Source organism: Rhipicephalus microplus, chromosome X (assembly GCF_043290135.1).
Source record: "Rhipicephalus microplus isolate Deutch F79 chromosome X, USDA_Rmic, whole genome shotgun sequence".
Taxonomy (NCBI): Eukaryota; Metazoa; Arthropoda; class Arachnida; order Ixodida; family Ixodidae; genus Rhipicephalus; species Rhipicephalus microplus.
In genome coordinates this window covers 117,398,084-117,410,708 of record NC_134710.1, presented here as the reverse complement: position 1 = coordinate 117,410,708, position 12,625 = coordinate 117,398,084, and positions in this window count along the sequence as shown.

Genomic DNA, 12,625 nt, shown 5'->3' with positions numbered 1-12,625 from the left:
TGCCGAACCTCTTTGTGGCATATCTCGGCGTCCAGTTCAGTGTTGGCCGGTCCTGAGTATCGGGGTACGTTGTTGCGGGGTTCGAGTCGACAGGGAGGTACTTTTGCACCAGCTGCTTCAAAACCTCCTCTTCTGAAGAGGACTGCTTGGCTTCATGCATGGCTCGCGCTAGTGCGTTCCGCTGGTTAGTTTTGGTGTTAGTCTCGCTGAGCAGGTGCTTGAGCAGGTTCCATGTCTTGCCATAACGCATCTGGCCATCTACCGAGTTGCACACCTCGTCCCACTGCTGCTTGGAGAGGACGCGACAGTGCTCCTCGATGGTCTTGTTTAGGTCGGAGATTTTCTTGCGCAACCTGCGATTGAGGCGCTGGCTTTTCCAGCGGGCGAGAAGTGACTGCTTGGCCTCGAGCAGGTGGGCAAGGCGGCTATCCATTTTTTCAACCGGAAGGTCAGTACTAATATTCTTGGTGGTACTTATGACGTCCTCTCTGAGCTGGCTAATCCACTCCTGTAGGCTTGGCCTGGTTGCAGGTAGGGGTCGGTCGTTGCGGACTTTGCGAAACTGGTCCCAGTTTGTCCAATAAAACTCCCGTGCCCTCTTTCGGACCATTAAGAACTGCGTCACCAGGACGTAATGGTCGCTACCTAAGTCAATGTTTGAGTTGGCCCACTGTACATCGGGGAGATTCTTGACGAAGGTCAAGTCGGGAGTGGAGTCTCTGCAGGATGAGGTGCCCAACCGAGTTGGAAACGCCTTGTCGGTGATTAGAGTCAGGTCCATGTCCGTCGCGTTCTGCCACAGTTCCGCGCCCTTGCTGGTATTGTACGGGTAGCCTCAAGTGTGGTGCGGAGCATTAAAATCGCCCGCCACAATCAGGGGGTTGGGACCTGCCAAGTTGACGGCCTTCTTTATGAGGGCCCTGAAGCGCTGCCGTCGGTCCTTAGGGCTACTGTACACGTTGAGAAAAAAGATGCTGCTTCGGTCCGAGCTGCGCGGCAGAATCTCGGTCATGACATATTCGGCGCTGCTGGTGGCCATTTTGAGGTCGTGAGAGATGTGTGTGAGCTTGTTACTGACCAAGGTGCAGACGCCCCGGCCATCGGAATAACGCGAGATGGGCTTGTAACCAGTCAGTGTGACGTTTGGAGTTAATGTTTCCTGAAGCAGAATGACGAGGGGTTTTTCGCTAGAGCATCGAATGTACTGCTGCAAGGACGCCTTTTTACTAGGGAAGCCCCTGCAGTTCCATTGCCAAATAAGAAACGTCTCACTTGGCTTGGCCATCTTGGTGCTTTTGTGGGCTGGTGCTGCCCTCAGATTGGCTAAGAATAGCGTGGACGATGGGGCCCGTAGCGCCGGGCTGGGGTTGTACGACGGCGGTTGAGGTCAGAGCTGGTTTCACTACGCTTTCGAGAAACGACTCTACCTTGAATACTCGGTCGTTTTGCGTGGCCAGGGTGATCTGCAGTTGGGCGAAATTCTTCCCGAGCTTATTGATGCTTTCACTGAGCGCGGATAGCGTGTCTCGAAGCTCAGACCTGACTCGAATCGCTACACTTCCCTGTTCGTAGGCGACGGCCCTTTTCTTGAGAGCACTTTGACCCTCACTGCTGCTGTTGCCGGCTTTAGTGCTGTGCACCTCCATGGGTAAGGGCATTGTATCGGCGACGCATGCGATGGCGGGTTGCGGTGGTGGGTTTCTCGCGTTCTTAATCTCAGCAATTTCGGACAAAAGCCTGTTTATGGTTTCCTTCATCGCTGCGTTTTCGCGTTTCAGCTGGGAAATCTCGCGCGCGCTCTCCGCATGCTCTGGGAGTGACCCCGACAGTACCTCAGCTGGCCCTCCTCGGACCGTATCGGCCCAGGTTATAGAGCCCGACTTATTGCTTCTCGCTGACATCCCGCTAGGCTGCTGTTGACGCCCGGTAGACCTGGATCGAGACCTGGAGCGGCTCCCAGACTTGTAGCGCCGGGCTCCTCCTCGAGACCGGGAGCGGCTCCTGGACCGGGAACGGCCCCTGGAACGGGACCGAGAACGTCGCCTGGAACGGCCCCCGGAACCACGTGACTGCTGGAAGTCCTGCCCATCCGTGGGGGGTGATGGTGGTGCCGTGGCTTGGCCTTGATCGGTGGCGCGAGACTTTTCCCAGCGCCTTCGTCGCACGGCATACGGGATCTGGAATCTTTGCCTACAGTCCTTGTCAGCCGTGAGGTGTTGCCCACCACACAGCCTGCACTTGGGGGTACACTTGTATTGTGCGTTAGGATTTGAAGCCCCACAGCCCCGAAATACGACGTCGCCTGGGCTGGGACACACATCAGCACGGTGACCGAGCCGACCACAAGCGTAGCAAATGTCTATTTTCTTGCGATAAAGCGAACATTGCACAAGAGTGGGGCCGTAGCATACAAAGTTTGGGACTCTATGACCGTCGAAGGTGACGATTACCGTACTGGTGCTGCCTATGCGCTTGGCTGCCAGGGCGAGCGGATTTCTTTCATATACGATCTTGTTGTCAATATCATTCGGGCCGTCTACGAGTGGAATACCTCGGATCACGCCCTTGCACGTGGAATGAGGGCGGCCTCGTAGGCACTGACCTCGTATGTTCGGCCCATGACGACGATCTGCCGAACTTTGACGTAGTGGTTGGCATTTTCCCTTCTAGGTGTGCTGACAACCATAATATTCTGCTGCACGTTGGGGCATAGCGTGTCGCCCCGCAAATCTTCGGCGCAGATGCTTGTGGCTGCCAGGATTGCATCAGCCACCACGGTGCAGCCGGTCTTGACAATATTGAGGCCTCCGCGGGGCCGAATCACGATCTTCGTATCCTCCCTGGGGAGCTGGGGCATCCGGCAAGCGCGGATGATTCTAGCCTTGATGTTATTGCCACTGTTGCGGCCTCACGGGGCCTCGGCCGTTGTCGACTTCGTCTTGTTGAGAGTACCACCATTAGGATTAGCGCCTGCCGAGCGCGCGCCAGCTCTTCTGGCGCCTGCAGACTGCCAACCTCGGTCTTCTGTCACCTCTTCGGGGGTTATGTCCTCCCCCACCACCTGATATTCCATTTTTTTCTGAAAATAAGCCCTGAGAAGAGCGAAAAGGGCACCCGGGAACGGCGACGCGGCTGGCGTCGCGCCGGCGTGGGCTTACCTCGTTAGGCTTAGCCCAGGCGGTGGCCGGCTCCGGAGAAAAACGTTCTTAAACGTCAAAATAGTCTACTCACGCAGCAGGTTTTGGCATCAAAATAGTCCTGGCACTTTCACTGATGCGACACAAACAAAGCTGAACGCGCACTTGAAAAATTCACTTGAATATCATTGTAGGAAGCAGGAGCCACTCGAAGGTCGTATGAACAACACAGACGCCGCGCCGCGTCTCCCGAACGACGGCTTGTATCAAAGAAATCGTGGTCGGGGAAGGCGCAGGCGTCGGTAGTGGCGTGGCTACCGGTTGTGCTGCCTCGACCTCTCGACGAATGGTGCGTGTGAGGTTGTCACATAGAGGGGCCTGGTGGAAGGCGTCGTCACACGAAGAAGTGGCCGCTGTGTTCGGAAGGCGCACGATGTTTTGGGCTACACGGCGGGCTTTAGCTTGTTCGAGACGTCGGCATTCTTTAAGGATGGTGTCGATACTCGAGACGTTGTTAAAAACCAGCAGGTTGAAAGCATCGTCGGCAATGCCTTTCAAGACGTGGTTAACCTTTTCGTCTTCCGACATGGACTAGTCGGCCTTGGAACAAAGGGCCAAAACGTCAAGAATGTAGGAGACGTACGATTCGGTAGAAGACTGGGCCCGTGTGGCAAGAGTCTTCTTCGCAGCGAGCTGACGACCAGATGAATCGCCAAACAGGTCACGTATCTTTTCTTTGAAAAGATCCCAGCTCGTTATGTCGGCTTCGTGGCTTTCAAACCATGTTCGGGGAGTGCCGTCCAGGTAGAAAAGCACGTTGGCGACCATGAGCGTGGGATCCCAGCGGTGAGTAGCACTGACGCGCTCGTACCGCTTCAGCCAAGTGTCGAGATCGATCGTACCATCACCGGAGAAAGTGCCGGGATCCCGGAGGTGCGGGAGTGTGACGTAGGTGGTGGCTTGGACTGATGAGGGTGGCGTAGAGGAAGTACCAGTAGTCGAAGCAGTCGAAAGGTCGCCGATGGTGCGACCGCTATATATATATATATATATATATATATATATATATATATATATATATATATATATATATATATATATATATATATATATATATATATATATATATATATATATATATATATATATATATATATATATATATATAGGTTGTGGGGCACATACTCGAGACAATAAAGAAGAGTCTTGAGTGTACTGGACGCCATCTTACAAGTGGTGGAGCGTGCTGCCCGATTCCTGCGTCCTCTCGCGCTCTCGGACAACCCCAGCATCTTCTAGAACACATCCCTGGAGCTCCGTTCAGGCCACCGCTTAAACGACCTGGGTTCGGTAATGTCGCAAGCCGACCAGCCCAGCGCAGCAGCTGCGCCACCGCTCCCACAGCCAAGAAACCCTTCTCACCTGGTCACCAGCCCTCAAAAGGATCCTCCGCTGTTCGCAGGGCTTCCGGGTGAGGACGTGGAAGACTGGCTCGAGGAGTATGACCGCGTGAGCGCCATCAACAACTGGGATGAGCCTGCGAAACTCATCCAAGTTGCATTCTACTTGAGTGGCGTCGCAAAAACGTGGTTTCTGAACCACGCTACAGATTTTTTGACATGGCCCGCCTTTACGCGCCAGCTCCACCAGATTTTAGCGAACCTGTCAGTGCGCACGGATATCGCCAAGAAATGGCTTGGTGCACGCGTTCAACGCCTCGGCGAGTCCTACACTTCTTACATTGAAGATGTTCTCGCCCTTTGCCGCCGCATCGACAACCATATGGCGGAAAACGACCGTGTGCGCCCCCTGCTAAAAGGCATTGCGACTGTCGCTTTTAACGCGCTTGTGGTGCAGAATCCCCAGACCGTAACCGATGTTGTAGCTACCTGTCAGCGCCTCGAGGAGCTTCAAACCACTCGGGTGCAACCTGATATGTCTGATCTCAGCTTGAGTCATGACACAACACAACTGCGTGCATTGATCCGCTCTATCATCCGCGAGGAACTTCATGCGCAGGCTTCACCTCGCCACTCTGATATTCGAACAACGCCATCTGCTACTAGTTTACGTGACGTCGTGAGGGAGGAACTGGCCTTGATCACAGGCACACCAGTTCCGAGCTCGCATCCCGTGCCCATGCCAAGTTATGCTCACGTTGCTGCAACGACGCCTGCGCCCCACAGAAGCCTGGCCTCGATGACTGTCACACCTGTTCCGAGTTCATATCCTGTGGCCGTGCCAACTTATGCTCAGGTTGCTGCTAGGACACCTGCACCCCAGCACAGCCCAATGCAGCTACCAGCGCCCGATGTGCATGGTTCGCTCAACTCGCTCGCACCGCGACCATCTTCCCAGCCTTACAACACCTGGCGCACTACACGACCGACTTGCTTTTATTGCGGCATCCATGGTCATACTTCAAGGTTTTGCCGACGCCGTCAACAAGACGAAAGACGAAGCTACGGTGACTATGAACGGGACGACTTCTACCCAACTGGACCATTCTATCACCGACTGTATCAGAACAGCACACGCCGGTCACCGTCTCCGCAGAACTTTGCCTCAGTTGGCAGTTCCCGTTTCTCACATCGCCGCTCACCTTCACCGACGCGACGTTCCTCCTCTCCCCTTCGACCTTATACTTCGATTCCCGACCGCCAACTGGAAAACTAAACAGTGCAGCTTCGGGAGGGAAAGCTGCATCTTTCGAACTGCGTCAAACTCCTCCAGACCGCCCATCAAATGTTTTATTGGTGTATGTTGTTGCGGCTCCTGGCGCTGTTCACCCGATGTTGCAGATCGGGGTCTGCCCGGTCTCTTGTGGTAGCGTGGTGTAGCTTCGGGTTGAGGAAACGAGCGCTTACAAGATGGGGATACGAAAAAACAAACAGGTTTATGGCACTATTTACAAATATTTACAGCATAGAGAGGTTGAAAGTTCACACAAACCACGAGCGTGGTGGTTGAACCGTTACATGGTTCAGAGCCACGTCCCGCACTCTGCGGCGTCCTTATAAGCCCTGTCGGGCTCCTCCTTCTTGAGTGGAACACCATTCACACACACACAACAGGCGAGGGGTGCGAGCATGCACGGCCCACGTGAGCATCCAATATTGAGTCGTGATTACTGCACTGCAAAGTGGTGCCAGAGGGGCTCTTCCTCGTCGTGTGTGTGTCGCTGGTCGAGGGGTCCCAAGCTCCGGACAGCAGACATCAAACGGCCCGCCAATCTGTCCGCTCAATTAGCAGGGCACTTTGTGGCGGCGGCTGCCGTTTCTTCCAAGGAAGACGCTGTCTTTGTTGTCCTCTCTGGAACGGCTCACGGCGTCGTGGCGGCACGACGTCTCATCCTCCGGCTAGCAGGGACAATACCTGGTGGGCATAGGCAGCCGGCCAGTCGGCTACTTGTTTGAGGATTAAAAGAGTGCCGCTCCCCCGTCATCTCTGGACGCTGGTTCCGAGAAAACTGGGTTCCAGGCGTGGGAACGCTGCCCGACTCCGCTTCTCAGCGACAGCATGGCGCCTACTGACGGCGGTCATAACAGCTTCCCCCTCGCCAGATAAGTCACGGAGGGCAGCAGTCAACACAACTGCTCGCAGGGACGACGAAAGGGTCAGTAGTTGAATGCCAGGAACTGGCCTTTGCTTGTGGCAAGGTCTGGGTAATTGCCGAATCTTCGACACCGTTTCTGAAACTCGACCACACGCACAAGCAAGCACTCGGCCCCCTTCGAAAAAAACCAAGCCAAAAGAGGGATGGCAAACCAATTTTCTTCACTAGCTTTAACAAAAAGCTCACACTCAAAACTATCAGGACTCACTTGTGCTGAGAAACCAAACGTGCTACCTTAAACATTCTCATAATAGGATGCACGAAAAAAAAACTAAAATATCAATTTCGATACATCAAGAGCACCCCAGAATGGCTTAGAAAGAGCGGCAGAGCGCGTCGACGTTTTCATTCAATTTGCCCTTTACCATGTCAAAATCTATATTTTTGAAGGATCAAGCTCCACCTCACAAGGCGACTGTTCTTCGATGTCATGGTTTGCAGCCAAGGGGACAATGATCTGTATCTACTTTAAATTTAGCACCTCCGAGATAACGCTGCAACTGATCAATGGCCTACACAAGGCAAGCGCATTCATTTCCTGAAGCGCAGTACGTCATCTCACGAGAGCCCAAATTCTGGCTCAAGTAAAGCGCAGCTTTGCTTGTTACCACTGTCGTCCTGACATAGAACGGCTGCCTCCTTCTTTTAATTGCTGGCCACTTTAATCGGTTCTGTCAAGTACGCGAACGCGGAACAAACTCGGATTTAGTGAGCGCTACAATTGTCCTAACGTCTGTTTTTGTTTACGGGCACCAATAACCGTCTACTATTGAGACGTTAAGCTCACCAGCTTCCCAAAACCTTAAACTACACTGTGACCTAACGGTCTACCTCAACGTTTAGGGAAAGCTTGATGATCTGCTCATGATCACTAGATCAATCATTCTTCAAAGAAGACAACGACAAAAAAATGTAACAAACACTGCCTTCTGGCAGGTTTGTTCAGTTAGTTACCTGCCTTTGCTAACGCCTTTGATTGAAAAAACACTGAGTTCTTCTGAGCGTTTTTCAATTTATTCTCATTCCTGCAGCGCTGCAAAATGCACGGCACTAATAACCAAACGCTTAAGCCTTCACAGTTGCTCTAATTATTTATCTTTACGTTACGTTGCAACACACCGTGTACAACACAAAAATAATTCTAGGTAAAAACACCTAAAAAGCAATTGCACAGGTTTTATGCTAATACCGTGCACCAATGACTCAATGCTCCATGCACGCAACGACAACTCCACCGTGTCGCGCCAAACCTAATCATTTTACGAAATCAATGGGTCCATGCTAACATCTTCCCCAAATGCTCATTCACGCCAAATCCACATGACAGTGAAGGCATACGACATTACCCTTAGCCTTTGAAAATACTAGAAAAATAACAATTTCCCAGTTTTTACCTTCGGCACATATTAGCCCTAATGATTAAAGCAAATCGATGTTAACTTTCAGCCTTCGGTTCGGCGGTTTTCCTTCTGAAAAATGTACACCACATCACGTTACTTACAAAATTAAAAGGACTGAAATTACATCTAGAAAGTAAAACTAAGTAACCATACTGAACACGCATGTGTTACTCAATCTGACCACCCCCTTTTCTTAACTAGATTCGCTTGAATCGCACACGATGGGGTCGCGGTCTTGGCGATTTTAGAGCATGCCAGAGGCTACCAAATGCCCAAACTCTAAGCAGTGCACTGTCGTCACACCTCAATTTTCACTTCGGCCTGTTCTTCGCAGGAATTTGAAAGAGACGCCAGAAGCTGGGGGGAAGCCTGTGCCATTTTCTCTTTGTATTCACCCCTGCGCGGTATTTAGCCACTCTGCCCTTTCGACTTTGACCCTTCGGGCAAGGCCGCTTTTCCGAAGTCATCGAACTGAACCGCGCGCTAGTTTTAAAACGTTAACTAGCAACATTCGGCGAGGAGCAGCAGAAATGAATAACCATTTTTACCAAGCTGCATGAAAACGCCGGACATGGCTTACTGTCGGCGATGGGACTCTAAGGTCTTACATCAGCGGTCCTCGTTTGCAGTTGCTTTGATATTTTGGCCGACAGAAGCATGTACGACATCGCCACAACAGCGCGATATTTCTTCGTTCGATTGGAGGAAGGAATCCGCTCGTTCGTGACGGCCATGTTTTCATTCCTAGCGCGGTGTCCTCCATGGCGGCGTCCGCTTTAAAAAAGCCGGGCGGGCACCCCGAGCTCGAGAGTAGTTGCTTTCCAAAAAAAAAAAAGCAACAAACATCACATCTTGTAAAAGAATTTTCCTTCCCGTCTTTCTTTTTTCTTTCTTTCACCTCGCGCAAGCGCAGACACTACGGAGACCTCAGATACGATGTTTAAGTGTTCGAGGCAAGGACGGGAGTATTGCGAACCAAGACATATCGGGCCAAATACGAAGGGGTAGACACGGTATGCAGTGCATGTGAAGAGGAAGAAACTGCCGAACACTTGACAATGTTCTGTAAAAGGCTTCACCCTATAGTACCGGATGATGGTGCAGAGTTTAAAGCACTGGGGTTTAGGGACAGGGAGGGCAAAATATACTTTAGGCGGGTAGAATTAAATAGAAGAAGGTTATCTGATTGGTGGCTAAAGTTAAGGCACGAGTGAAAATTAAACCCTTTACTGCAAAGTACGAATCCTCAACCAAACTATTTAAGGAAAAAAAATAAATCTAGTTTTTCATTGATTAAGTATTACGGCTTAGTGGTGCTAGCCACCACTCGATCTAAAGGGTACAGCCATATCCATTCATCCGGCGCACCGCTAAGGACTAAAGCACCTAGGGATGTTCGCACGATTTGGGTGCCTAGGCAGCACGCGGTCACCAGAAAAGCACCTCGGGTGCGGCCTCTCGTATTAGTTCGCGTCATCATTCGCCGTGGCGCTGCATTCACTGTCTGCAATGGTGCTGGAATGTAATGTCGCCACCGGGGCGCATATTTCTGTGATGAGTGCTCGACTTCGTCGCCGCCTAAAGAAAGTGCTCACACCAGCTGCTCTTGGCATTATTCGTGTCGCCGACAGAAGAAGTCTTGCCATCACAGGAATGTGCACAGCTCGCATCACAATCGCCGAGACCCCACATCTGTTCTCTTTGCAGTTGTTGAGCAGTGCTCAATGACCTGATTTTTGGATTGGATTTCTTGTCCGCTCATGCCGCTCTCATCGACTGTGCAACCGGAGTTCTTCAACTTGAACTGCCTCGACTTGGAAGCTGTGCCGTCCTCATCGTCACACCGCTTGTGCGCTGTTGATTATCTTCGGCTGTCACCACAGGCCACCATGTTTGTGGCATTAACGATATCATCAGCTTTTCCGAACGGTGACTACATAGTGTCTCCATTAATGGATGTGCTCTTGGCCCGAAGTGTGGCTGTGCCGCATACCATCGTGGCTATCGTGGACAACTACGTTCAGCTTCCACTCCTCAACTTTAGTAGTTCGACCCAAGTTCTCCCGCAAGGTTTTTCGTTAGCCCATCTTTCCCCACTTGATGCATGTAACATCGTGGCATTAGACCATGAATACTGCTCGTCCTCTATTGCAGCCAGCCGAGCAAACGCACCTACCGACGAAATCACGATGATGATTGCCCCTGATCTTCTGCCCTGTCAGGCTGCACAACTCCACCACGTTCTGACCACCTACCGAGATATTTTCGACATCGATGACTGCCCTTTGGGTCAAACGTTCGTCGTGCGTCATCAAATACATACCGGTGATGCTAGTCCTGTTAGACGGCGACCATATTGTAACGGGTGCAAGAGAGGAACAGTCAAAAACTAGTTTATTATGGGTGAACTTGTGCTTTGAAAATTATGTGCGAAAAGATGGAAGAGTCCGCTAGAGCGTTCCAAAACAAAAACTGTTCATCTGCCCACGCACCTTCTTCTTCTTCGCAGCTCCAAGCCACACTGGCTCGTGCCTGTGAACAAGAGGCATGAGTCGTGTGGCCCCAAGCAAGAGTGCGCACAAGGCTGTGGACGCTGATTCTTCTTAATGTCGGATATTGTAAACAGTCTCTGTGGCATTAGTCCCCCTTCGAAACACGCATCGTCCCGATGCCCGATGGAGGGAGGCAAACAGAAACAGGGAGCGCTTTCATTCCCTCTCATAATAGGGCTTCATACGAGCGATGTGTACGACTTCTGCGCTGTTTTGCCGCTTTGAACAATGTGTCCATCGGCGATGACTTCGTAGTTTAGGTGACTAATTCGTCGGAGAACCTTATAGAGGCCAAAGTATCGACAAAGAAGCTTTTCTGATAGGCCGCGGCGTCGGAGTGGTGTCCATATCCACACTCGCTCGCCTGGGTTATACTGAACTTTTCTGCGGCGCAGGTTGTAGTGGCTTGCGTCCTTGTTTTGTTTCTGTTGATGTATTCGATGTCGTGCCAACTGGCGTCCTTCTTCAGCCCTTTGCAGAAAGTCGTCAAGTTCAGATGGCTCGTAATTGTCGTTGTCTATTGGCAACATGGCATCGAATGTCGTAGTGACAGTGCGACCGTAGACCAGCTGAAATGGTATGACGCGGATGGTCTCCTGCACTGCCGTATTGTAGGCGAAAGTTGCGTATGGCAAGATTTCGTCCCACAATTTATGCTCAATGTCAACGTACATCGACAGCATGTCGGCGATGGTGCGGTTCAGGCGTTCTGTCAACCCGTTGGTTTGGGGATGGTATGCAGTGGTCTTCCTATGGCTGGTGTTATAGTCATTGTCATTGAGGACTGCATCAAATCAGCCGTGAACGCTGCTCCTCGATCGGTAATCACGACGAGTGGGGCTCCATGGCGAAGAACAATATTCTGAACAAAAAACTTCGCGACTTCCGTTGCCGTTCCTCGCTCAAGGCAGCCGGTTTCAGCGTATCGTGTCAAATAGTCAGTCGCAACTATTATCCACCTTTTTCTTGATGGCGACATTGGAAACGGTCTGAGGAGGTCCATTCCAACCTGTTGAAATGGATTCGCAGCTGGCTCTATAGGCTTGAGAAGGCCGGCCGTCTTGAGGGGCGGTGTTTTTCGCCTTTGACACTCGCGACATGTCTTGACGTAATGCTTCACGGACGCTAGCAACTTGGGCCAGTAGTATTTCTGATGAATTTTGGCGAAAGTTCGACTCGCACCGAAGTGACCCTCAGACGGTTCATCATGACGGGCTTCTAAGACTTGATGCCTCATGGCTGATGGTACAACGAGTAAGAACTTCTCCTTGTGTTCAAAATTCCTCTTGTAAAGTGCATTATCTCGCAGGCAGAATGAGGATAACCCTATCTTAAGCCCTTCGAGATACTTTATTAATGGGAGCAGTTCCATGTCAGCCCGTTGATGTTCGGCGATTTCTGAGGTTTTTATCGCACAAAGGAGTGGGAAGTCCTCTTCTTCTGAAAGAGTCGAGTGGACTGGTGAACGTGATAAGCAGTCAGCATCATCATGCTTTCTGCCAGACCTATATACGACCGTAATGTCATACTCTTGGAGCCTGAGACTCCATCTCGCAAGCCGTCCCGATGGGTCTTTTAAGCTCGCCAGCCAACAAAGTGAGTGGTGGTCGCTGACGGCACGGAATGGCCTGCCGTAGAGGTATGGCCTGAACTTGTTGATCGCCCATATGACTGCCAAGCACTCTTTTTCGGTTGCAAAGTAGTTTCTTTCCGCTTTTGAGAGGGTACGGCTAGCATATCCTATCACTTTCTCGTCTCTATTTGGCATTGCACAAGGACCGCACATAGGCCAAGATTGCTGGCATCAGTATGAACTTCCGTATCTGCGGTTTCGTCAAAGTGGGCCAGGATAGGTGGGGCTTGCAAACGTTTTTTTAGTTCGTTGAATGCACTGTCTTGTTCGGTGCACCAAATAAATGG